Consider the following 27,979-nt stretch of genomic DNA (forward strand, 5'->3'; position numbering starts at 1 on the left):
CCTAACCCTAACCCTAACCCTAACCCTAACCCTAACCCTAACCCTAACCCTAACCCTAACCCTAACCCTAACCCTAACCCTAACCCTAACCCTAACCCTAACCCTAACCCTAACCCTAACCCTAACCCTAACCCTAACCCTAACCCTAACCCTAACCCTAACCCTAACCCTAACCCTAACCCTAACCCTAACCCTAACCCTAACCCTAACCCTAACCCTAACCCTAACCCTAACCCTAACCCTAACCCTAACCCTAACCCTAACCCTAACCCTAACCCTAACCCTAACCCTAACCCTAACCCTAACCCTAACCCTAACCCTAACCCTAACCCTAACCCTAACCCTAACCCTAACCCTAACCCTAACCCTAACCCTAACCCTAACCCTAACCCTAACCCTAACCCTAACCCTAACCCTAACCCTAACCCTAACCCTAACCCTAACCCTAACCCTAACCCTAACCCTAACCCTAACCCTAACCCTAACCCTAACCCTAACCCTAACCCTAACCCTAACCCTAACCCTAACCCTAACCCTAACCCTAACCCTAACCCTAACCCTAACCCTAACCCTAACCCTAACCCTAACCCTAACCCTAACCCTAACCCTAACCCTAACCCTAACCCTAACCCTAACCCTAACCCTAACCCTAACCCTAACCCTAACCCTAACCCTAACCCTAACCCTAACCCTAACCCTAACCCTAACCCTAACCCTAACCCTAACCCTAACCCTAACCCTAACCCTAACCCTAACCCTAACCCTAACCCTAACCCTAACCCTAACCCTAACCCTAACCCTAACCCTAACCCTAACCCTAACCCTAACCCTAACCCTAACCCTAACCCTAACCCCTAACCCTAACCCTAACCCTAACCCTAACCCTAACCCTAACCCTAACCCCAACCCTAACCCTAACCCTAACCCTAACCCTAACCCTAACCCTAACCCTAACCCTAACCCTAACCCTAACCCTAACCCTAACCCTAACCCTAACCCTAACCCTAACCCTAACCCTAACCCTAACCCTAACCCTAACCCTAACCCTAACCCTAACCCTAACCCTAACCCTAACCCTAACCCTAACCCTAACCCTAACCCTAACCCTAACCCTAACCCTAACCCTAACCCTAACCCTAACCCTAACCCTAACCCTAACCCTAACCCTAACCCTAACCCCTAACCCTAACCCTAACCCTAACCCTAACCCTAACCCTAACCCTAACCCTAACCCTAACCCTAACCCTAACCCTAACCCTAACCCTAACCCTAACCCTAACCCTAACCCTAACCCTAACCCTAACCCTAACCCTAACCCTAACCCTAACCCTAACCCTAACCCTAACCCTAACCCTAACCCTAACCCTAACCCTAACCCTAACCCTAACCCTAACCCTAACCCTAACCCTAACCCTAACCCTAACCCTAACCCTAACCCTAACCCTAACCCTAACCCTAACCCTAACCCTAACCCTAACCCTAACCCTAACCCTACCCCTAACCCTAACCCACAAATTAGAAACCTGCACTCACCTTGTTGGAGGTACTCAAGATATGCAGCTGGATGACCGTAGCATTCTTGTGAGGTAATGTCGTGCACGCGAAGAGCAGTGTATAAGGAAGAATAGCAGTGTGATATATATTATTTTAAATGATATATATCACATTAAATTAAAAGCTAGAGGATAGTTATGGTATCAGTTTTCAATGCAAGAGTATGATTATCACATTAATATGAAAGGCCATAGAGCAACTATAATATCAGTTCTGATACTATACTATGAATATAATATTATTAAAAGACAGGACAGCTACTAAATTTGTTGTAGATGCATTAGTGTGAATATTATATTAATACCAAAGGCAATTGGACAACTGTTACATCGGTTTTAGATGCTACAGTACACAGTACACAGGGCAGATATTGTATTAGTTTTAGATGCAATAGTATGGACATTATAGTAATACTGAAATTTCAGGGTGGCTATTCTTCAAGTTTTGATGTAGGAAAGATGTTACATTAATACTAAAGGAATAGGGCAGCTATTACATCAGTTTTAGAAGCCAGATTATGGATAAAGTAGTAAAGGCAACATGATGGCTCTCATAGTAGTTTAAGATGCTATAGTGTACATATTATGTTAGTATTAAAGGCCAAAAGTCAACATTTTTTAAACTTTTGATGCTGTAGCATGGATATCATATTAATATTAATGGCCATAGTGCAACTAATATATCAGATGTCAGATGCTACACTGTGGATATTAGTAATAAAGGACTCAGAGAAGGTATTACATTTGTTTCAGAGATTGAAATATATATATATATATATCACATTAAAAAGTTAATGTTATATTAACCTTTAATTAATATATAAAATATATAAAATATATTAATAAATATATCAATATATTACTGTATTATTATTATATGTTAATATATAATATATACATATATATTTCACAAAAGGTTAAAGTTCATCTATCTTATGAGACTTAGATGCTGTAATATGGATAGTACATTAATATTAAAGGCCACAGGGCAGCTATTAGAACAGTTTGACATGCTAAAGTGTACATGTTTTTATAAGTACTAAAGGCCAGAGACTCACCATTATAGTAGTTTAAGAAACTTTAGTATGGACAGTATGACTATTGCATAATTATTCAACATCACAGGGCAGATATTATATCAGCTTTAGTTGATACAGTATGAATATATAACTATTAAAATCACAGTACACTTAATGTATAATATTTGATTCTATAATATGGGATACCATATTGGTGTTAAAGTACACAGGACAGCAAGTAGTTTTAGGTGCTACAGTTTGCACATTGTGTTAATCTTAAATTCTTCAGAGCAGCAATTATATTAATTTTAGATACTATAGTATGGAAATCATATTAGTTATAAAGGCCACAGAGCAGCTATTATTTATATCAGTTTTAGTATGGATTCTGTGTTTGTATTAAAAGAACAAAGGACAGCTATTATTTTAGTTTCATAAGGCAAATATGGATGTTATATCAATATTAAAGGCCATGGAGCAGCTATTATCAATTTTAGATGCTAGTATACTCACATCATATTATTATTAAAGGATGAAGGGTAGCCATTATTTTATTGGGTATACCATGAATATTGTATTAGTATTCAAGGCACAAGGCAATGGTTATGTTGGTTTTAGATGATATGATGTGAATATCATGTTAGTATTGGAAAACACAGAGCAGCTATTACATTAGCTTTAAATGATATAGTGTGAATATCATATTAATACTAAAGGCACAGGGTAGTCATTATATCAGTTTCAGATATTCTGATATGTACATTATATTAGTATTAAAGGCCATAGGGAAACTATTATGTCTGTTTCCAATGCTATATTTTGGATTTTATGTTAGTATTAGAGGTCATAAATATTAGTATATACACACCCACCCAGTCACATTTAATACCAATAGAATAGCTGAACTGTGGCCTTCAATATTAATATAACATACATAATGTGATCTTTAATACCAATGGAAATACAGTATTAGTATTAAAGGTATATTAGTTCTAGATGTTCTGTTATGGATATACTATTAATATTAAATGCCAAAGGGCAACAATTATGTAAGCTTCAAATGCTTTAGTTTGGATATCATCTTAGTTAAAGACCACAAAGCAGCCATGATATTAGTTTTATATGCTATAGTACAGATTGTATATTAATATTGAAGATCACAGGGCAGCTAGTATATTTGTTTTTGAGTTCATAATATGGATATTATATTAATATTCAAGGCTACCTATTATATTAGTACTAGAAGCCACAGGATACTTCTTTTATAAATATTAATGGCCACAACAAGCTACTAGTTTAAGGAGTTATAGAATGGAGTTTGAGTTAATAATAAAAGCCACTTTGCAGCTATTACATTACAGTTATACACTATTTTATGGATATTATATTAGTAGTAATTAGATATTATTATATATTATATTAGTAATAAAGGCAACAAGGCAATTATTATATCAGATTTAGATGCTAAAGGATGAGTATTATATTAGTAATAAAGGAGGCAGTGCAGCTATTCATTTCACATACTATAATATGAATATCTTAATAATAAAAGCTTCATGGCATACATTATCTTAGGTTTTGATATAATAATATGCATATCATATTAGAATTAAAAAACACAGGCAGTTACTATATTCAATTTTGATGCTATAATATGAATATCATATCAGTATTTAAGCCCACAGGACACCTATAATATTAATTTTAGGTTCTATTATATGGATATCTTATTAGTATTAAAGATCACAAGGCAGATATTGTATTAGATTTAGATTCTATAATATGAATATTATATTAGTACTAAAATCCACAGGGAACCTATTAAATTAGTTTTAGATGCCATAGTAAGGATAAAATATTAACACTAAATCCACAGGCAGGTAATATATCGATTTTCAAAGCTATCATATGGATAAAGTTAGTACTAAAGGTCACAGGACAGCTGTTGTATCAGTTTTACATGCCATTATATGGCTATCACGTTTGTGTTAAAGATCCACAGTGCAGCTATTTTGTCAGTATTATCTAATAATATGAATAAGATAGTATTGAAGGCCACATGGCAGCTATTCTATTTGTTTTAGATGCTGTAGTACTATATTACATTATTATTAAAGACTCCAGGGAAGCTATTTTATTATATTTAGATGGTAGAGTATGGATATCATGTTAGTATACTATGAAAGGCTGCAAGAAAACTATTATGCCACTTTTAACAGCTATAGTATGGATGTTTTATTAGTATTAAAGGCCATAGAAGAGCTATTCAGTTTTAGATACTATACCAAGGATGTTATATTAATATAATAATTAATAATAATATAATGATAATATAATGATTATATTAATATAATACACAGGGAATTTACAATATTAGTTTTATGGGTTATATTATTATTAAAAGTTATGGATGTTATATTATTATTAAAGTCACAGGGTAGTTGGTCTGGGGTTGAGGCTCATTTTTAGAGCGCCTGCCTAGCACATGTGAGGCACTGAGTTCAATCCTCAGCACCACATTAAAAAACATAAATAAAGTAAAGGAATTGTGTCCATCAACTACTAAAACAATATTTAAAAAAAATTCACAGGGTAGCTATTATATAGTTTTTTATGTCACAGTATGAATATTATATTAATATTTAAGGCCATAGGCAAGCTAATATATTGCTTTAGGTGGTATATGTGAATATCATATTAGTATTAAAGGTCACAGGCAAATATTTTATTAGTTTTAGATGCTAGTTTATCAATATCATATTAATATTAAGGGTCCTTGGCAAATGTTATAATTTGGATATCATATTAGTTCTAAAAGCCACAGGGCAGCTATTATATTAGTTTTAGATGCTATAATATGGATATTGTATTAAAATGAAAGACCACAGGAAAGGTATGTGATTAGTTTTAGGTCCATAGTATGGATATAATATTAACACTAAATTACACATTTCAGCTACTATGTCAGTTTTTGATGCCTTAATATGGATACCATATTAGTTATACAGTCCACAAAAGAGCTATTATATCCATTATAATTTCATAGTATGGATGACATGTTTGTATTAAAAGGTCAGAGGCAGCTCTTCAGTTTTAAAACTAATATTATGTCCACATTATAGCATGTAAAACTGATATAACAGCTTCCCTTTGGCCTTAATTGTAAGGGTTCTGTGTTTGGGACTGGGGTCTCTGATGGCTTCATGAATGTGGCATACTTGGTGGCTAGGAAGTTTCTGTGCAAAGATGTGGAATGCCTGGATGCTAGGAAAACTTCTGTGCAAAGACACGGGATGCCTACCTGCTATAGCAATGTCCTGTATTAGAAGGCTTTGTGCTGGAGTCTTATCAGCTTTGGCCTTGATCTCAGGCACACAGCTCCTGGGAATAAAGAAACACTCTTGTTATACAATAAAAATGTTTCACCAAGCTCCCATGCTCCTGGACCTGTCCATCTAACAGTAACTGTAAACAACAAACTTTATTGATAGCTACACAAAGCTTCTAACATTGCATATTGTAACTGTAGAATGTAACTGAGGAATAAGCTGCATAACGATGCTAACTCTATAACCTTCCAAATAACACAATAAACATTAGTATATTACTGATGCCAATGACCTAATGCAACCTATTGATATAAATAAAGCTGGCAGCTTGACCATTCTGCCATTCTGTCATTCTGACTCTGCATCTTCTCTCTATGTCTCTTTATTTTCCTTACATTTAATATTAATATCCATACAGTGATCTATAAAAGTAATATAATAGCTACCCTGTGACCACATTATTGATACTACATTAATATCAGAGGCCACAGAGAAGCTATAATATTAGTTTTACTTGCATTATTATGGATATCATAGTAGTATTAAAGGCCATTGCAGGTATTATCTAAGTTTTGGATGCTATAGTATTTATATCATAATATGATTAAATGCCACAGGGTAACTATTAATTTTAGATGCTATATTACTGATATAAGAGGCCAAAGGGCCACTATTATATTATTTCTAGATAGTACAGTATTGTTTTTGTAAGCTTTTTTGCCATTGTGTCAAAAATTCCTGACAAGAACAATTTTTAGAGAATTAAAATTTTATTTGACACTTATATTTTCCATGTCTCAGTCCATAGAAGACCAACTCCACAGCTCTTGACCAAATGATATAGAGGTAGGAAGCAAATCAGAACATGGCAAAGAGGAAGCAGATAGAGAGTTATGCTCACCAGAGACAAATATATACTCCAAAGAAATGCCCCCAGTGACCCACCTTCTCCAGCTACACACTACCTTCCTACAGTTACCATCCAGTTCAACACTATCAGTGGATTAATGCACTCACTAGGTTAAGGCTCTCATAACCAAATAATTTCACCTTTAAATCTTTCTTGCCTTTTCTCACACACGAGTTTTAGAGTAACACTTCATATCTAAACCATAACATTCTGCCCTTGGCCCCCAAAAGTTCATGTCCATCTCATGATGCAAAATACATTGAGTTCATATCCAGGACTCCACATGTTCTTAACAGTTCCAGTATTCCCTAAAAGTCTAAGTCCAAAACCTCTTCTGAAACTTAAGGAAAACTCAGCATGAGACCCCATAAAAATCAAAGCAAGCTATATAATCCAATATATAATGGCATGGATTAAACATTTCCATTCTACAAGTGATAAATAGGGACATAGAAAGAAGAGATGGGACCAAAACAAGACCAAAATCCAGCTGGGCAAACAAGATCTGTAGTTCCACATCAAGCATATTTGGGGCAAATAACATTGTGATATTCTCTCCAAAGGACTTGTGCATCTCCACTCCTATGGCTTTGTTAATAGAGGCCCACATGGCCTAGCTTGACTTGTGTTTGTTCAATTCCTATGGGTTTCCTTGGAAAATGATCCATGTTACTAGCATCTCTTAATCTCAGGAGTCCCCACTATAGTTTTCTTCATCCTCTCAGGGGCTGCCTGATGGTATTCCAACTCTAATACATTTTTCCCGACCTCCCAGGTTGTCCTTTGAAATCACAGTGGGAGCCTCCATGACCCCCTAATGCCAATGTCTTGCAAACTTAAAAAACCAGCACCATGTAGTTGATACCAAGATCTGCCACCATCTCAAGCAGTAGACAAACCTCCTAAAACCATGACTACAGCAACCTCTGAGTGCCTGGGCAGCTAAGCATGGTGAAATAACCTCTTAGGCCTCTCTCTTCAATCATGATGCCTCACTGATCTCTTCTCAAAGGAATTTTTATTTTTAAAACTTTGAGCAAGGCAAGATGGTGCCTGACTGTAATCCCAGCAGCTTAGTAGGCTGAGGCAAGAGGATTGCAAGTTCAAAGTCAGCCTCAGCAATTTAGCAAGGCCCTGAGCAACTCAATGAGATCCTGTCTCTAAATAAAATATTTAAAAAGGCTGAGGATGTGACTCAGTGGTTAAGTACCTCTGGGTTCAATTTCTGGTACAAAAAAAAGAAAAAGAAAAATTAAATCTTTGAGCCTGAAACTGGGGTGGTTTTGCCAATTTCTGAGATGCACTCAAGTCTTCTTTCCTATTGTCTCTGGGCAAAGTATTTAGCATCTCTTTAGTGGTCATGATGTTTTAACAATCACACCTTCCTAAGCTCCAGTTTGACTCACACATTTAATTTGACTCTGAACAAATTAAAAGGTGTTCTTTTTTTTAAGATGGACAAAATATCTTTATTTTATTTTATTATCTTATGTGGTGCTGAGAATCAAACCCAATGCCTCACATGTGCAAGGCAAATGCTCTACCACTGAGGTATAAATCCAGCTCCTACAGATATCATATTACTATTAAAGGCCATGTGGCAGCTACTATATTTGTAATAGATGCAAAATATGGTTGTCACATTAGTATTAAAGGCCATAGGACATATATTATATATATTAATATGGTATAGTATGAATAGTTCATTTATATTAAAGACCACAGGGCACCTATAATATTAGTTTTAGAATCTATAATATAGACAGTATATTAAGGACAAGACAGCTATTACATTTGTTTTACATGCTATAGTATGGATATCACATTATTATTATTTTTAATATTTTTAGGTTTTGATGCACTTTATTTATTTATTTATATGTGGTGTTGAGGAATGAATCCAGCACCTCACACATGCTAGGCAAACAGTCTATTACTGAGCTACAACCCCAGCCCCTGAATATCACATTATTATTAAAGACCATAGGGAAGCTATTATGTCATGCTTACATGGTATAATATCAACATAATATTAATATAAAGGGCACTAGAACACGTATTTGATTACTTTTATTATTTTTAGAAGCTATAGTACATATATTAGTATTAAAGGTCTCAGGGAAGCTATTAATTTTTTATGTTAAATATGAATATTACATTAATAAAAAAACATAGATGCTACAATATTAATGTTATATCAATTAAAGGCAAAAAGGTAGTTGTATTTAGTTTTAGATGCTATACTAGGATATCACAGTAATATTAAAGGCCACAGTATAGCTATTATATTAGCTTTAGATGCTATAGTATGGGTATTATAATAGTATTAAAGACCACAGGGCAGCAATTGCTTTAGCTTTAGATTATATAATGTGAATAATATATTAATTTTAATCAACAATGGACTGCCAGTATATTAGTTTTGAATGCTATAGTATGATATCATATTAACATCAAAGGCCACAGAATAGATATTACTTTTAGATCAATAGTATGAATATCATAGAAATATTAAAAGTGACAGAGCAGCTATTAAATCAATTTCAGAAGGCACACTATGAATATAATAATAGTATTAGAGGCTATAAGGCACCTATTGTTTTAGTAAGGATTCTACACTAGGGATATCATATTAGCATAAAACACCACTGTGTAGTTTTTTAAATTATTTTCAGATGCTACAATACGGATATTATATGAGTATTAAAGGCAATAAGACAGCTCTTATATCAGTTTTAGATGCCACATGTATATCACAGTAGAATTAAAAGCCACAGGGCTGCTATTATATCCGTTTTCAATGCAATTCTATGATTACATTAATACAAAAGGCCACAGAGAAGCTATAATATTCATTTTCGATACTATAATATAGATATAATAATAGTATTAAATACCATTATGCAGCTATTATATTTTATTTATTTACTTATTTATTTATTTATTTATCAGGGATTGAACTCAGGGGCACTTGACCACTGAGCAACATCATCAGCCCTATTTTGTAGTTTGTTTAGAGACAGGGTCTCACTGAGTTGCTTAATGCCTCACAGTGGCTGAGGCTGGCTTTGAACTCACAATTCTCCTGTCTCAGCCTCCCAAACCACTGGGATTACAGGCATGTGCCACTGAGCCTGGCTTATGATGTTTTTAAATGCTTTAGTAAGGATGTCATATTACCTATGAAATGCACATTGCAGATATTATATCAGCTTTGGACACTATATAATGGATATCATATAAATATTAAAGGCAGCTATCATATCAATTTTACATGCTGTAATAAGAATGTCATATTACTAATAAAGCCACAGGGAAGCTACTCTATCAGTTTTTAATGATCTGACATGAATATAATATCAGTATTAAAGACCACATGGTAGCTATTATATCACTTTTAGATGTAATTGTAAGAACATTACATTAGTATTAAAAGCTACAAAGATGTTATACTATATTTAGATGCTATGGTAAATATATAGGAATTAAAGGTCATAAGAGAACAATTATATTAGTTTAGATGCTATAATATGAATATCATAACAGTACAAAGGTAAGAGGACTGCTTTTAGATCATTAATAGATGCTATGATATGGATATCATATTAGTACTAAACGCCATAGGGCAGGAATTATATTCATATAATTGCTATAAATGAACTTTATGTAATATTAAAAGGCCACAGGAGAATTATTATTTTAGTATTAGGGATCACAGTATTGATACTGAATTAGTATTAAAGGCCATAGGGCATCTATTATATTAGCATTAGATGCTATTGAATGGATATTAATATGAACAGCCACAAAGAGCTATAATATCCCATTAACAGGCCACAGTATGGATAAAATATTAATGGCAAATGCACAGGATGCACAAGGATGCTCTTTCAGTACTTTGAGATGTTGTAGTATACATACTACATTAATATTAAAGCTCCAAAGTTCAGTTATTATATTAGTTTTATATGCTATGTGATGACTATCTTATTAGTATAAGGAATTATATTAGTTTAGGTACTATACTTTGGATAACAGATTACTATTTTTTTAAAGAGAGAGAGAAAGAGAGGAGAGAGAGGAGAGAGGAGAGAGGGGAGGGGGAGAGAGAGAGAGGGAGAGGGGGGGAGAGAGAGAGAGAGAGAGAGAGAGAAGAGAGAGAATTTTTAATATTTATTTTTCAGTTTTCAGTGGACACAACATCTTTATAAAATAATATGTGGTGCTGAGGATCGAGCCCAGTGCCCTGCACATGCCAGGTTAGTGCATTACCACTTGAGCCACATCCCCAGCCCAACAGATTACTATTAAATGCCAGAGGTCAGCTATTATGTTAAGTTTATATGCTATCATATGGATATGCTATATTATAAGGTTTATTGCTATCATATGGATATTTCACTTAAAATGACAAGAAGGCTATTTTATTAGTTTTAGAGTGCATAATACGGATAAATTATTAATGTTAAATGCCACAGTCTAGCTATTAGATTAGTTTTAGGAGTTATAGTTTGGGTATCATATTACCTATAAGAGCCACAGGGCTAATATTTTATCAGTTTTAGATGCTACTATGGGTATCATATAAATATTAAGACCAAAGAGCAACTATTATATCAAGTTAAGATGCTATAATAAGGATGTCTATTGATATTAAAGGATACAGAGCAGCTATTATATCAATTTTAGATGCAATATTATGTATTACATTAGCTTTAAGGGCCACAGGGAAGATATTATATTAGATTGAAATGTTATAATATGGATATTACTTTAGTATAAAAGGCTATAGGGAGGCTATAATGTTAGTTTTGGATGTTATGGCATGAATATTATATTAACATTAAATGTCACAGGGAAACTATTATATATCAGTTTTAGATGTTACACTCTTAATATCATATTAGTATTAAAGGCATCAGGGCAACTATTGTATTTGTTTTAGATCTATGACATGTATGTTATTATTTCAGTCATCTTTTTCACTGCTTTGACCAAAGGACCTGACAAGAACAATTTTAAAGGAGGAAAAGTTCATTTAGGGGCTCACAGTTTCAGAGATCTCAGCCAATAGATGGCCAACTCTATTCTTTGGGGCTTAAGGTGGGGCAGAAGAATGTGGTGAAGGAAAGTGGTGATCAGGAAGCAGAGAACCTAAGCTCAGCTCATCAAATATGTACCCCAAAGGCACAGCCTCAATGACCCACCTCCTCCAGGTACACATTATCAGCCTGCAGTTACCACTCAGTTAATTCCTTCAGAGGATTACTAATTTGGGTTAAGGCTCTCATAACCCATCATTTCACCTTTAAACTTCCTTAAATTGTCTCACACATGAGCATATCCAAACCAATTATTTGGTATTAAGGCCACAGTGCATCTATTATTTTAAATGCTGCAGTATGGATATTATACTAATATTAAAGGCCACAGGGTAGCTAATATATTTTATTAGCTTTGGATACTATAGGATGGATATCATATAAATATCAAAGGCCACAGTACAACTATTGCATCAGTTTCAGATGTTCCAATATGAATATCATATCAGAATTAAACACTTCAGGTCAATAATTATGTACTACTAGATACTCAAGTATGGATATCATGTTAGCATTAAAGTCAACATGGCAGTATATTGATTTTAACACTATCCTATAAATATCATATTAGTTTAATGGACACAAAGCTGATATTATATTAGTTTAAGGTGATACAATATCATATTAATACTATAGGACCTATTTACCAGTTTTATATGAAGCACGTATTTATCAGTTTTATATTTATAATATGGATATTAAATGAATATTAAATTTCATAAGAAACTTATTAAATTGGCTTCACAGGTTATAGGAATGATGTAACATTACTATTAAAGGCCACAGGACATCTATTACATCAGTTTTGGAGGCTATAATATTAGTATCAAAAGCTACAGGGGAGCTATTAGTTTAATATGCTTTAGCATGGATGTCACTTAGTATTAAACTCTATTGCACAGCTACTTACTTGTTTTAGATATTATAGTTTGCATCTATTAGTAATAAAGACCTCCGATATAATTTTTTTGCTATAATATGGAAATCATATTAATATTAAAGGCCACAGAACAGTTATTTAATCAGTTTTCCATGCTACAGTATGAATAAAAAACCAGTAATAAAGGCCACAAGACAGCTATTGTATTAAATTTAGAGGTCAAAGTATGAATATTATGATATTAAAGTCTAGAGGGCAGCTATCATATTAGTTTTGAATGCTATACTATCAATATTAAAGGACACAAGGAAGCTATTAAATTAGTTTTTCAGGGTATATTATATTAGCACTAAAGGCCACAGAGCAGTAATTACTTTAGTTTTAAAGAGCACAATATGTTTATCATATTACATATCATATTAAAGGGCCCAGGCAGCTACTATATTAAGTTGAGGAGCTACGGTATGGATATCATATTAGTATTAAAGTCCACAAGGTATCTATTATACTAGTTTTAAATCCAACAGTATGGATATAATATTTGTCCTAAGGACACAGGACATATGTAATATTAATTTAAGATGCTATATTATGGATATAATATTAATATTTAAAGCCAGAAATCATCTATTATGGAATATATGCTATTATATGGATATTATAGTAAGATTAAAAGACACAAATCATTTTTATGTTAGTTTGAGTTGCAGTAGCATGGATATCATATTGGTATTTAAAGCCACAGTGCCACTATTTTATTAGTATTGGATATACTGTAGCACAGATATCATATTAATATAAAAGCCAATGGGAAGCTATTATATTAATTTTGATGCTATACTATAAAAATTGTAATAGGTTTAGAGTTACAGGGCAGCTACTATATTAGTTTTAGATGATAAATTAGCTATTATATCAGTTTCAGAGGCTACAGTACAAATATGTTAGTATTAAAGTGAACAGGTTAGATATTATATTGGCATATAAATGTCATAGGGAAGCTACTAAATTAGTTCAATATGCTATAATATTGACATTGCATTGATATGGAAGACCACAATTCAGCTATTGTATCAGCTTTAAATACTGTAGTATGAATACCTATTAACATTAAAGGCCACAGGGCACTATTATTCTAGTTTTAGAAGCTTTGGTATGGATATTGTATGGTTATTATAGATTACAGGCAGCCATTTCATCAGATTTAGATCAACAGTATAGATATTTTATTAATATTAAAGTTTTATATTCTGTTATAATTATTATATTACTATGAAATTCTACAAGGCTGCTGTATTATCAGTTTTTGGTGCTATAGTATGTGTGCACTATCAGTATTAAAACATCACTTGAAGCTATTACATTAATTTCAGAGGCCACAGTTTTTATCTCAATATTAAAGGCTACAAGGCAGCTATTATGCCAGTTTTAGATGCTACAGTATGGATATTATGTTAATATTACAGGTCACAGAGCAGCTATTATATTAGTTTTTGGAAGGTATAGTATGGACATCTTTAATATTAAACACAACAGGCACCTATTAGTCTTAAGTACTATAGCATGGATATTATTAGTATTAAAGACCACAGGGAAGCTATTATAATATTTTCTAGGTACCATAGAGCGTATCATATTACTCTTGAAGGCAAAAAGGAAGCTATTTTATTTATTTTAGAGTCTACAGTATGAATATAATATTAGAATAAAAGGCTACATGGAGACTATAATGATACTACATATGGATAAAATTAGTATTAAAAGGCTACAGGACAGCTATTCTGTTAGTTTCAGAGGACAAAGTATTGATATTATACTAAAGTCAAAGGCTATAGGGCAGCCATTATATTAGTTTTAGATGCTATAGTATGGCTATCATATGACATTTATAGGCCACAGGGCACATATTTTATTACTTTTAGATGCTATACTGTGGATATTAGTAGTAAGGACCAAAATTCAGATATTATATAAAATTCAAAGTATGTGGGCTGGGGTTGTAGCTCAGTGATAGAGAACTCACCTAGCATGTGTGAGGTGCTAGGTTTGAGCCTCAGCACCACATAAAAATAAATAAATGAAAATGAAGGCATTGTGTCCAACTACAACTAAAAATTTTTAAAAAAAAAATTCAAAGTATATGCCCCTTTTACATATTTCATGTTGAAGTAATAACATATGTTAACTTATTATATTTTTATGCTGTCACTAGGTTCTAGGTTTTCCTTCTTAAAACGTGATCACTACAGAGGAAAAAATGACATTTTGGAGATTTTATTTCAACTCATGATTTAACTTTCCTGAAAGAGTGACTTTATAAAAAATGTCTCTATTTTATTTCTATGCATACATTTTAGCAGCAATATAATCAAATATTTGTCACTGGGACAAACAGTCAGAGAACATCCATTTCCTCCTAGACCTCTACAGGAAGTGGTGAGCCAAGAGAAGCAGAGGTGTCAGATCAGTCCAGGAGTGATATTAGATGCTGCTGTGTTGTGGGAAACTCTACCTTTTAGAAATCACAGGGAGCTATGGATGCCCAAACTCTTGCATGAGTCTAAATCTAGTTGAAATTCTAAGTAATCTTATTGTCACTAGCTCATCATGAAGCTAATGATAACTAAAGGATCTATGGGGCTGGGGATGTAGATCAGTGGTAGAAAGATTTCCTAGCATGCAGGAAGCCCCAGAAACACAAAAGGAAAAAAAAAAAGAATTTGTGTAATCAAATAGAAAATGAATAATTATTCCTCTTAAGGAAACATGTTGGACCTAAAACACTTGAGACTCTCAGAATCAAAATACTCTCTTTATAGTGTATTGCATACCTACACCATCATGAACAGTGGTGTCACATCATAAAGCATGTTCACATTAAGCATACCATCAAAACAACAAAAAGGCTTTATTGACTGTTGATAAGAAAAATGAACATAATCTAGCTTAGGAAATTATTAACAACATTAGGATAACATTAGGATAAAATGTAATCATGGCATTTCCCACATGTAATAACTCTAAATAATAATAAATACATAATTTCAAAAGAAAGTCAAATTTCTGAAATCAAAAGCAAACTGATACATTTTTAAATGATATTTTGAACAGAGGCAAAACAAAGAGTTCTCGCACAAGAATTCCTAACAACATAAAGTATCGTGCTCATTAGAAGGCCCATCCCTTTGTATGCAAGGAATAAGAGAACTTTCTGATGAATGTAGAACTTTAATAGGACATATGGACATGCTTTCTAAATTTTAAAGAAGAAAAATATCTTTTTATAAAAAAAGCTTATTTTTAGTAAATGTATCTGAATTGCAAAAAAGCAGCTACTGACTTGTCTCTTACATTTTGTAATGATTTGCATCTCAGAAAATTTCATCTATAGTGGTTTTAAATATCATGAAATATCAATAGTTGACATTAAAAATATCATCCCTCTTCTCTTTTAAAATTGATTTGAAATTTTCTTAGAATAATTTCATATGAATTTGGAAGACGCACTGTGGTATATGTATGTATGTGGAAATACATGACCTTTTTAAAAAAAAAAAATCTTTATTTTTAGTTGTAGTTGGACACAATACCTTTGTTTTATTTACTTATTTTTATGTGGTGCTGAGGATCGAACCCAGGTCCTCGCATGTTCTAGGTGAGTGCTCTACCACTGAGCCACAACCCCAGCCCCAATACATGATCTTTTAAAAGCATACCTCTCATGCTTGAGTCCTGTCAAAAACATCTTCTGTGTGTGTGGTACTGGGATGGACTCTATGGCCTCCCACATGCCAGGCAAATGCTCTGCTACTGAGCTGCACATCCAGTCTCCAAAGATACCTTAATAAGTGGAAATTAATTAAAATCATTTGATTATGAGCATTTCCAAACAATACAATTCTCTCAAGCAAGCAAATTCTCTCAATCAAAAACAAAGTAAGCTAAAAGTAATTTTTAAAATATTCCTTATAAAAAAATAGAAGTCCACAGAATTAAAAATTCTATAAAGGGCTAGAATGTGGTGCAAAGGCAGAGCATTTGCCTGGCATGTGTCCTCGGTTTAATCCTCAGCACCACATATAAATAAACAAAATAAATAAATAAAATAAAAAGATCCACTGACAACTTAAAAAAAAATATTTTAAAATTTCTATAGAAAACTGAAAGAATATTAATCAAAAATTGAATTAGAAACACCTACTGCACAGAACTGGAGACCTGGAGGCCATGGGGAATTACATTACAAAATAACTCTGAAATAAGAAAATGAATCAATTAGCATACAAAACCTTGGACTGGTACTTAGAGTTCCCCCACTGGATGGGATCCTGGGATCATCAGGGCTCAAGGCTGACTGTCATCTGCCCTTTAACAAATTCTGATTTTATTTCAAATGTTCATGATCTACAGAGAAAATTAAAAATGAGAAAGGTGACATTTCTAAAGTTATTTTATGTTATATCGCATTCTGATTCAGTCAAGATAATTCATCCAATGTAGGATGTCAGTGTTTACACAACGGACGTTATTTGTGCACCATTACAAATATACTGCCAATTAGCACAGCAGCCAGGGAGCTGCTCATCCCAGACTAGCAGGAACAGAGTCTGGAGGAGGTGGAGGGAATGTCAGGAGGAGAAGGGGGCCTGGAAGATAGGTGGGGTCTGGAGAAGAGGCAGGGTCTTAAAGAGGAAGAGGATTGGGCTGGAGTTATGGCTCCGTGGTAGAGGGCTTGCCTAGCATGTGTGAGGCACTGGGTTTAAACATTAGCACCACATAAAAATAAATAAACAAAATAAAGGCATTGTGTCCACGTGCAATTAAAAAAAATTAAAAAGAGGAGGAGGGTGAGGTCTGGAGGAGGGGCAGGACAGGAAGAAGGGAAAAATCTGGAGGAGAAACAGGGTCTGAAGGAGAGGGATAATGAGCCACAAGGGGGCAGGGCCTGGCAGATGGGTGAGACCTGAGGGAGGGACAGGCCCTAGAACATGAGTAGGATGTAGAGAGGCAGGGTAGGAAGGAGGGGGAAGGTGATTCAGGAGGACAGGCAGGGCCAAAGAATATGGGTGGGGTCTGGAGAAGAGGCAGGGTCTGGAGGGGGAGGCCTTAGCAAGAGGGTCCTGGAGGGGTGGCTTTTTGCTAATTAAACTCTCCACCAAAATAAAAATGTGTGGCAGTGGTAGCTCAGTGGTAGAGTGCCTGCCTAGCATGTGTGAGGCACTGGGTTTGATCCTCAGCACCACATAAAAATAAATAAAATAAATGTATTGTGCCCTTCTACAACTAAAAAAAAAAATTGGACAAAACTAAGCAAAGATTAAAGAAAAAAATGTGGTTCATTATTAAAAATACAGGGGATGTATTTTTAATAAATTCTGGCTTTGTTAGAAGTAATATATTTAAACCTAAGGGGTTCAGAAGGCTGAGGCAGAAGGATCTTGAGTTCAAAACCAGTCTCAACAAAAGCAAGGCACAAAGCAACTCAGTGAAACCCTGTCTCTATAATACAAAATAGAGCTGCCCCACACCAGGCATCTCCCTCAGGCTGCTCTGAAGAGAAAGGAACCCCGGGCGTCAATAGAGACGTGACCCAAGAGAGTCCCCACACTGGCGTCTCCTCCAGACCGCTCTGAGGAGAAGGGAACCCCAGGCCTACTTAGAGACATGACCTGTGAGGGTTCCCAACCCTGGTATCTCCCTCAGGAAACCCTAGAAACACGAGGATCCCCAAGACAGCTGTCCCCCTTAGGATGCTCTGAGGACAAAGAAACCCCAGGCATTCCTAGAGCCATGACTCACGAAGTCTCTAAGCCAAGAGTCCGCTGAGGCTTCTCTGAGGAGAAGGAAGCTCCGGGAGTCCCTGGAGGCATGACCCACGAGGGTCCCCAACCTGGGTGTCTCTCTCTCAATCTGCTCTGAGAAGGGAGCTCTGCCCCTCTCTGTGGAGTGACCCAACACTCCAGGGAACTGGGGCTCTCCCGGGTTGGTCCTGAGTGGGAAGCCAGCTCTCCTCACTCTCAGGGAGGCAGCATTAAAGATGGCGGCAAGGCCCTGCCCCTTCTTGACCACGCCCCTTTGTCCACGTGCAGGTGCTCCAGCCCCAACCTGCTCACAGCTCAGAGGCGGGGCCTCTCCCAGCTCCCTGGTGAATGTCAGTGCCTTCTTCCACCCTCAGCTGTTACTGAATAAAATCTGTTCCCACTGCTGTAACTAGGTCTGGCTGTGGCACCATGAGTAGTGGAATCTCAGGAGAGGAGAAATGGAGTCCAGGAGACCCCCTCCCTGCACTCCACCAGGCCAAGGGCTGCAGCAGCCTGAGACAGGTGGGCAGAGGCACAGAGGGAGGCTTCCACAGGGAGTCTAGACCCTCACTCAGGTGCCCAAGGGCAGAGACCACCTCAAAGGCTTCTGGGACATGTAGTCTTTGAGACCGTGACTTAGCCAGGGTCTGCCCCATTTTAGAATCAGGGATTTTAAGAAAATCTGTTAATTCCCAGCCCAGGATGACCACTGTAGGAGGGTAGAAGAACCTGAGCTCAGGCCAAATTCCCAGTAGCCTCTGGGAGCATTCTAGGTCATTCAGTCTGTCCTGCCTATACAGCTCTCACCATGGATGCCTCTGGGAACTGCAAGCTACACAGATGGGCTTCTCAGGGATTCTGGACAGTGTAGTCTGGTGCTCTACCCACACTGTCTTTGCCCTTCAGGACCATGGAAGCTGTTTGCCATGTGCTGGTCCAGGAACCCTGGAGGACCCTGGCAGTGGACTCTGATGTTCTACCCATGCAGCCCTCACCCCAGAAGCCTAGGGGTTGCAAGTAGCACATTTACCCTCATAGTGCCAGGATTCTGGGTAGTGCAGTTTCATATTCTACAATGCAGCCCAGCTGCAGAGGTCTCTGTGAGCTGCAGGCTACTCAGGCACCCCTAGTGATTCTGAACAGTGTAGTCTCGCATTCTGCCCATTCAGCCCTCACTCCAGAAGCCTATAGAGACTTCAAGTAGCACATTCACCCTCATACACCCACCCAGGATTCTGGGCAGTATAAACCAGCCTTCTACAATGCAGCCCCCCCCACTCCCCTGCAGAACTCTCTAGAAATTGCAGGCTACAAAGTCATTCAGGCATCCCTAGGGATTCTGGACAGTGTAGTCTGATGTTCTGCCCATGCAGCATCACTACAGTGGATTCTGGGAGCTGTAAGCCCCCAAGGATCATGGGTATTATAGCCTGGTGCTATGTTCAACTGTACAGTGACTACTTAGAGCTTGGATCATCCAGGAATTCTGAGTATTGTAGTCAGTTCTACTCAGTCAGCCCTGACTGCAGAGGTCTCTGAGATCTGTAGGCCATTGATTATTCTGGGTTGTGCAGTCCATCCTACCTAAGTGGACTTCACCATCAAAGCTCTGGGATCTGTGTAGCACAAGCCTGCCTAGACACCCCTGGAAGTCTGTGTAGTGCAATACAAAGCTTGCCCCGGCAGTACTCAAAAGGTAGAATCTGGGAGCTGCAGGCCCCCAGGGATTCTGGGTAGCACAGTCTTGCCTTCTGCCTCCATAACTCTCACTGTGGAAGCCTCTGAGAGTTCCAGGCCACATGGACATGGGCATCTCCAAGAATTCTAGGTAGTGTAGTTCAGCTCCCTACCCTGCAGTCCTCATTATTGCAGATCCTGGGAACTGTGATCCCCCCTGAGGATTCTGGATAAGGTAGTCCAGTGTTTTGCCTACATGCCCCTACTGCAAGGGCCATGAGAACTGAAGGCCACATGCTTGCCTTGGTACTGAAGACCTCACTGTGGAAGCCTCCCGGAATTGCAGGCAGCACATTCACCAGTGTGTCCCCAGGAATTGTAGGTATTATAGTCTGACCTGCATAATGCACAGCTCTCACTTGGGAGGCCTCTGGGAGTTGCAGGCTGCATACTCACCTGGGAAACACACCTCACCAAGGTCTGGATATTGTAGTTAAGCTCTCAGTCCAACAGTCCTCACAACAGAGGATCCTGAGAGCTGCTGGCACCGAGATTTGTGGGTAATATAGTCCTGTGTTTTTCCTACTCACTGCAGAAAATTCTGAAACTCAAATTCCCCCTTAGGATTGTGAGTAATGCAGTTCAATAGTTTGCCCACTCACCACAGAGGATTCTGGGAGCTGCAGTCCCTGACGATTCTGGATAATGCAGTCTAGTGTTTGGCCTGCACAGTCCTGCTGAGGATCACAGGAGCTGAAGACCCCATGCTTTCCCTGGTACCCTAGAGATTCTAGGTAGTGTGCTCTAACAATACAACTGTCACCACAGAAACTTCTGGGACTTACAGGGTCGGGGTATATAGGCATCCCCAGAAGTTCTGAGCATTGAAGTCTAGTATTCTGCCCTTGCAATTCTCACTCCCAGAGGCTGTTGGGTAGAGCAGGCACCCAAAAGTAATTGGTAGCATAGTTTGATATTTTGTCAATTCAGCCCTCTCTGCAGAGATCTCAGCAAGTTGCAGGTCCCCAAGAATTATGGGTAGTACAGTTTGTCATTTGACCCATACTTCCCTCACTTCAGAAGGCTCTGGTAACTGCAATGAAGATTCTGTAGTTACCCAGGATTCAGGGTACTGCAATCCATCATAATCTTTACATCTCTCACACTAGAGGCTCCTGAGAGCTACTTACTGCATTTTCATGAGCCCTTATCCTCAGGCGCCAGTGAGACTCCAGACACTGGGCCCTCCCTGCACCACCTTGAGGAGGCATTTGTGTCCTTAGACACTCAAGCCACACAAAATACATTGACATACCATGATAATGAGCAGCCAAAGCCTCAGTAAGAAATACTATTGTGGTTGTGGGGCTGGGGATGTGGCTCAAGCCGTAGTGCACTCACCTGGCATGCGATGGGGCGCTGGGTTTGATCCTCAGCACCACATAAAAATAAATAAAGATGTTGTGCCCACCAAAAACTAAAAAGTAAATATTTAAAAAAAAAAAGAAATACTGTTGTAAAATAAGTTCTGCTAAAATATTACCTGAGAAAGTAAAGAACATGGCAGAACTTACTTCTCAGTGCACAGGGAGCTTCTTCCTAATGTTTTCCTCACATGGACCTCAGTCATCCTGAATCCACAGTGGAGTCTCCATGGGTAGGTGCCAAGGAGAAGGAAGCTCTGGTCCTCACCATAGATATATCCACCAGGCATCCCCAGGCCATGGTATCTTTCTAGGTGTGTCCCCAGAAAAAAAAAAAACAACAACAACACTGGTCTACACCTTAGATAGAGCCCCTAGGAGTCCCTAGATGTGGCATCTCTCAGGTGGGTCCCGAGGAGAAGGAAGTTTGATTAGAGCACAGAACCAGCCCCCAAAAGCAATTGATCAGAGAAAGTGGCCCCCTGCTGGCCACTGTAGACAGGGCAGGATGCTGGGTGTTCACTGTTCAGAGCTGCACTCCCTTGTGCTAGGCACAGTGAAGCTCTAAAATTCATACTTCTGAATATTCCAGGTCATGATTTTGGAAATCAAAAAGAAAAAGAGCCTACCATCCTATGTCTTGATCAGAATGAATGGAGATAGCAAGCAGCAAAATACATGGCCCATAGACAAAATTTCATTGATTTCAACAATCATGTAGAGGAAAGAGTGAAATTTATAAACTGGAATAAGAAAAATTTTAAAACATTAATATTTCAAATAGAGACCCCAAATTTGAAGTACTTTCATGTAAGTCTTAAAGTACAATCATTCTTTCAGAAAATCTTGAAATGTTTAGAAAGAAATCAAATGAAATATAAATAAATGCAGATATACTTTGTTCAGGTCTCAATATAATTAAGATGAAATTATCTCAAACCTGACCTTAAGATTCAGTGCATTCCAGAAATTCCCAACAAACTGTTTTTAAACCTAGACTAGACAGCACTGACTGCAAGAGGACACACTTCAAGAAGCCACACATATGGACACCAGAACCTATCAAAATACTCTCTAGACTTGCATTTAAAATGGGAAACTGTAAAACTCTAGAAGATGTGCATGACCACATGTTTCATGATGAGGTTCTAAATACAGCCCCCCCCAAAAAAAATCCATGAAAGCTGGGGATGTGGCTCAGTGCTTAAGCACCCCTGGGTTCAATCCCTGCTACCAAACAAACAAACAATAACAACAACAAATCCTTGAAAGAAAAACCTGATAATGTGGACTGTATTAAACTGCTCTGTAAAAAAAAAATCATATTAAGGAAATAAAAAGACAAGTCAAAGACTGGGGGAAACTTTGGAAAGTATATGTCTAAAACAAACTTGTGTATAAAACATAGTAAGACACTCAACAATAACACAACATAATGGGTAAAGATCTGAACAGACAATGCACAAGAAAGATACAAGATGGCAAAGAAGCATAGAGATGGCTCTTAGTATCACCTGTCATGAGGAAAGCACAAACTAAGACCCCAAGGTGGACTGCACAACTACTAAGCTGCTAAGATCTTTACTAAGTGCAGTATCAACCATGAGGATGATGAGCAGCCACAGGAAATCTTATGCATTGCTGGTACAGCACACAACAGCTCACCACTATCAAAAAAACTGGCCATTTTCCCCAAAGTTAGACATGGTATCACCATATGGTCCTAAAAATATAGACAACTGCCTCAAAAATGTATATCTAGATAACAGCACACCATTACATATAGTAGTTCTATTCACAATGCTCCAATACCTTAAGCAATCAGGATGTGCTTCAATGGGTGAACAAATAGCATAACTGCTATGAATGCATGCCATGGAGGCCCTGGTGTCTCTGAGCTCCCCCAGGTCTCTACTCTGGTCTGGACCCTGGACTGCCTTTACCTTTGCACACCTCACAGAGGGAAAAGTGAATTCTGAATAGAAACACCTGTAAATACAGCTGATAAACTCAGGCTCAGAATGCAGTTGCTGCCTATGGAAAGAGATTAAAAAGTTCTGGATGTGGGTGGTAAACTCAGAAAAATGCAAGCACAACAACCCAGGCCTGCATCTTTGTCGATAGGAGCTTCCTGGGGAACAACAGACAAACATGGAGGCAACTCCAGGATCCCCACAGAACCACATCTAGGGGAGAACCTGGAGGTGTCTGTCATTAGGGCCCCTGTGACCCACCTCTGATTAGCTTAGAGAACATTATGCTACAGCTTCATACCCCCATCCCAATTTTAATTTCCTCTCTTTCCTCAGGTTGCAAATGCATCCTGAGCTTGGATTCTATTGATTGATTAGCTTGTTTAGTGTTGCAGAGAGCTGTGCCACTACCTAGTCCTGATGCACAACCTCAGAAATTCACTGTTCTGGTTATTCAACATACGTTTGCATATTTTAGCTAAAATAGAGCCCATCATCTCATGTTTTGATCCGTCAGAATCTTATCTTTATACCCTAATCTTTATCTTTATATCCTACAATTACCACCCAGTTAATCCCTATCAGTGGATAATTAGGTTAATGCTTTCATTAGGTTGGTGCACTGATGCAGGTTAATGCTCTCAGGATCCAGTCATTACACATCTAAATTTTCTCTCATTGACTCACATATGAGATTTTTAAAGGACAACTCATATCTAAACCACAATAGCTATGAATACCATAAGAACATGAAAGGACACAGGGCAGCTATTATATTAGCCTTAGATGCTACACTGTGGATATCAAATTAGTATTAAAGATTATAGGGAGATACTATTTTGTTTTTGATGTTATAGTATATATATTATATTTGGATTAGAGACCATAGGGCAGCTATTATATTAGTTTTTGATGCCATGTTGTGAATATTATTTTAGTATTAGAGGCCATGATGTGGACATTATATTAACATGGAAGCTGTTGTATTAGTGTTCAAGTCCACTCTACAAATACTATATTTGCATCAGAGGCCACATGTGGACGCAATAGCATCAAAGACTACTATGGATAATACATTAGCATTAGAGGCTGCACTTGGACAACATGTTAGCATTATCACTCCACCATAACAGTATTATGACACTGCCATATCCAGGAAGGTGGCACATACCCTCTAGTTGTCATTAGGACCCAGCACAGAATACTTCAATTCAGTGGTGTATGGGCACCCCCTGACATTCCTGAGAAATGGATGAAATTCAGTACTGTATCTAGATTACTCAAGGCCATGATTTTGGAAATTCAAACTAAAATGAAACCCAGTATCCTTGTTTTTTAAGAAATGGTGATTGAACAAGTTATTCAAACCATATTGAGTGAAATGAATGTAGACAAAAACAGAAACTCCTACAAAAATTAACTCATAATAGTCCATAACTAAAATGTGGTAAAACTAAAAGAAATTTGAAAAAAAAAATAAGAAAATCTATGTGATCTTAGATTTAGTGATGGTAGTGTATATTTGTTTCTGGTATGAGGGGTTGAATGCAGGGCCTCACACATGCTATACAAACTTTCTAATACTGAGCTACTTCCCCAGTCCTTGATGATGAGTTTTAACTCACAATACCAAATATCAACTGACTGAAAAAAAATAACCAATAACATGGACTTTATAAAGTTCAATTTTTACAAAGTGCACTGTTGCAGGCCAACAATCCCAATTACTCAAAAGGCTGGAGCAGGAAGATTGCAAACTTGAGCCCAGCCTAGGAAATTTTTTAAAGGATGGGATATAGCTCAGTGGTAGAGCACTTGCCTAGTTTATGTGAGGCCTGGGGTTCAATCCCCAGCACTACACACACACACACACACACAAACACACACACACACAATTTTTTTCCTACTCTGTAAAACATGGCAAATAGTTATACAAAATTATGTTCAGCATCCCATATGATCAGGGAATCATAAATTAAAATGATAGTGAGGTAGTATGGCACAGCTATTAGAACTGCTGAACTCTAAGAAACAGCAGTGCACCAACAGCTGCAGGATGTGAGATACCAGCAGTCTCAGGCATTACTAGGAGAACATGTGGCATGGCCACTTTGGAAGATGATGTGCCAGTTCTTCCCAAAGCAAAAAAGTCCAATCTATGACCCAACAGTGTCCCTATAAATTATCTTCATTTAGAGAAATTCTTTGAACAAGTATGTCAAAACAAAACTAGCATGTAATTATGCATAGCAGCTCTATGATGCTGATCAGATCATAAATAAGAATGTCCTCCCATAGCTGAATGCATAACCAACACAGAATATAAAGGAATGAACTGCCACCCTACACAGAGACATAGATAAATCCTACCTGGTACACTGTTAAGTAAAAAAAGCCAGGCTGAAGAGGCTACATGCTATATGGTTTACCTTTTATGACATTCTAGAAAAGACCAAATTACAGAGGGAAAGTTGTGCAGGATGAGGCCCAGGAGCCTCCCAGCACAGGAGTCTCCATCTACATGGAGTTGGGGTGCACCACCCTTCCTGTGGTTTTTCTCATGACCATCCTCCATCCTGAAGCTGCCCTAGAGCCCACCAAAAGTCCTTATTAAAGCACAAGCCCCTCCTAGGCCCCCAGGAGATTCTACAGGATATAGGAGCTCTGTGCAAATAACCCAGGTAAAACAATCAATATTAGAACAAAAAATGCTCCTAACACCTCTGTCACTCAGAAAATATGAAGATTTTAGGAGTCCTGTACCAGGAACTGGGTGCAGAGGCTGAATGTGTATTTCTTTTTTTTTTTTTCTTTTTTAGTTTTCGGTGGACACAATATCTTTGTTTGTATGTGGTGGTGAGGATCGAACCCAGGCCGCATGCATGCCAGGAGAGCGCGCTACAACTTCAGCCACATCCCCAGCCCTGAATATGTATTTCTTATTATGTCAAAGCCCATAATCTGGAGCAATAATAAATTCATTGCTCATAATGAAACAATGAATTAATTATATGGCAGAAACTGGGAGCTAGATGGGGTGAGAAGTTATGATAAACAAGGGGTGAAGGCAGAGGGATCTATGTCATAAGGGGTCAGAATCCACTGACTGCAGATGAGTATAAACTCACATTTTGCTTAAAACATTCACAGATGGTTCCACATAAACATAGTTATAACTAGGGGATATGAAAAGATTAGAATACATATACAATTCTTTGCATTGTCAGTTGTGTGGATCAAGATGCAAGATGAAATATGTTTTATAGACTTTTTTAAAAGACCTTTATTTTATTTGTTATTTTTATGTGGTGCTGAGGATCGAACCCAGTGCCTCACACATGCCAGATGAGTGCACTACCACTGAGCCACAGCCCCTGCCAGATGAAAGATTTTAATATCACTCTCTAATCAAAGGAGCCAGGACTCTTTGAAGAAATGGCTGATACTAAGAGTAAGACAGTAAATATATTAGTCAGGGTAATTTAAATACCAGAAAGAACTTTGGGACAAAACCAGAAAATATGTTAAAGGACAACAGGAGATAATGGAAAGATCTCCAATGGAAAGAATTCCCAATGGTTAAAGTAGGGATTAATTGAGCAGCAAAGTAGTATTTTAAAAGGGGGGGGGGGGGAGAGAACAATAAACAGCTTAAGGAAACTGTCCAGATGACTGATATATATAAATGACTGAATACACAAACAAATGAGGTTGAGTAGAAACCTCTTGTGCAGAAGAATTCCATATAATTGAGAGAGACACAGTCATCAAGGAGGTAGAGCTAACTCTCTGATCCCTAAGCATGGGCTCTGCATTATGACTTCTTCCAGAAGAACAGACAATGTGGACATGCAAAAAAAGAGTAACCTCACAGTAAGAAACCTGAAAGGCCCTTCTTCAAGCAGGTAAGCACAATCAATACTACCATTTCACCTTGAGGGCATGAGATGATAGAGCTGCTTTTCATGTCAGTGACCAGCTTCCCCAGTCCAATAGCCCCAGGCTAAATATGAGAAACACAAGGAAACCTGAAAGGCACTCAGCCAGGTGAGCACAGTCAATACTAATATGACAATTAGGACAAGAGATGGCAGAACAACTCTTCATCTCTGTGACCTGCCTCCCCCAGACCCACAGCCCCAGTTTAAATATGAAAAAAAAGGAAAATTCAAAAAAAATTCTAAAAAATACCTGACAAGTCGTCCTCAATGCTGTCAAGGTCATCAGAACAAGGAAGTTCATAGAAACTGTCACGCCAAGAGAAGTCTATGGAGACATGATGACTGGATGTCATGTTGTCTCCTAGATGAG

The 27,979-nt window shown here is 37.4% G+C and overlaps 1 long non-coding RNA gene across 1 annotated transcript; it reads right to left on the bottom strand.

The window, feature by feature from the left end:
* Positions 1-2,550: 2,550 nt before the first annotated feature.
* Positions 2,551-27,970, bottom strand: LOC131424179 (uncharacterized). Its single transcript, XR_009226806.1, has 4 exons — positions 27,860-27,970; positions 17,083-17,197; positions 16,510-16,633; positions 2,551-5,953 (listed from the first exon to the last, which is right to left on the bottom strand). It is a non-coding gene; the product is annotated as an uncharacterized LOC131424179 (long non-coding RNA).
* Between the last annotated feature and the right edge of the window lie 9 nt (positions 27,971-27,979).

The sequence above is a fragment of the Marmota monax genome, unplaced genomic scaffold (genome assembly GCF_021218885.2).
Source record: "Marmota monax isolate L192 unplaced genomic scaffold, Marmota_monax_Labrador192_F-V1.1 WCK01_AAM20220418_F8-fsc00038, whole genome shotgun sequence".
Taxonomy (NCBI): domain Eukaryota; kingdom Metazoa; phylum Chordata; class Mammalia; order Rodentia; family Sciuridae; genus Marmota; species Marmota monax.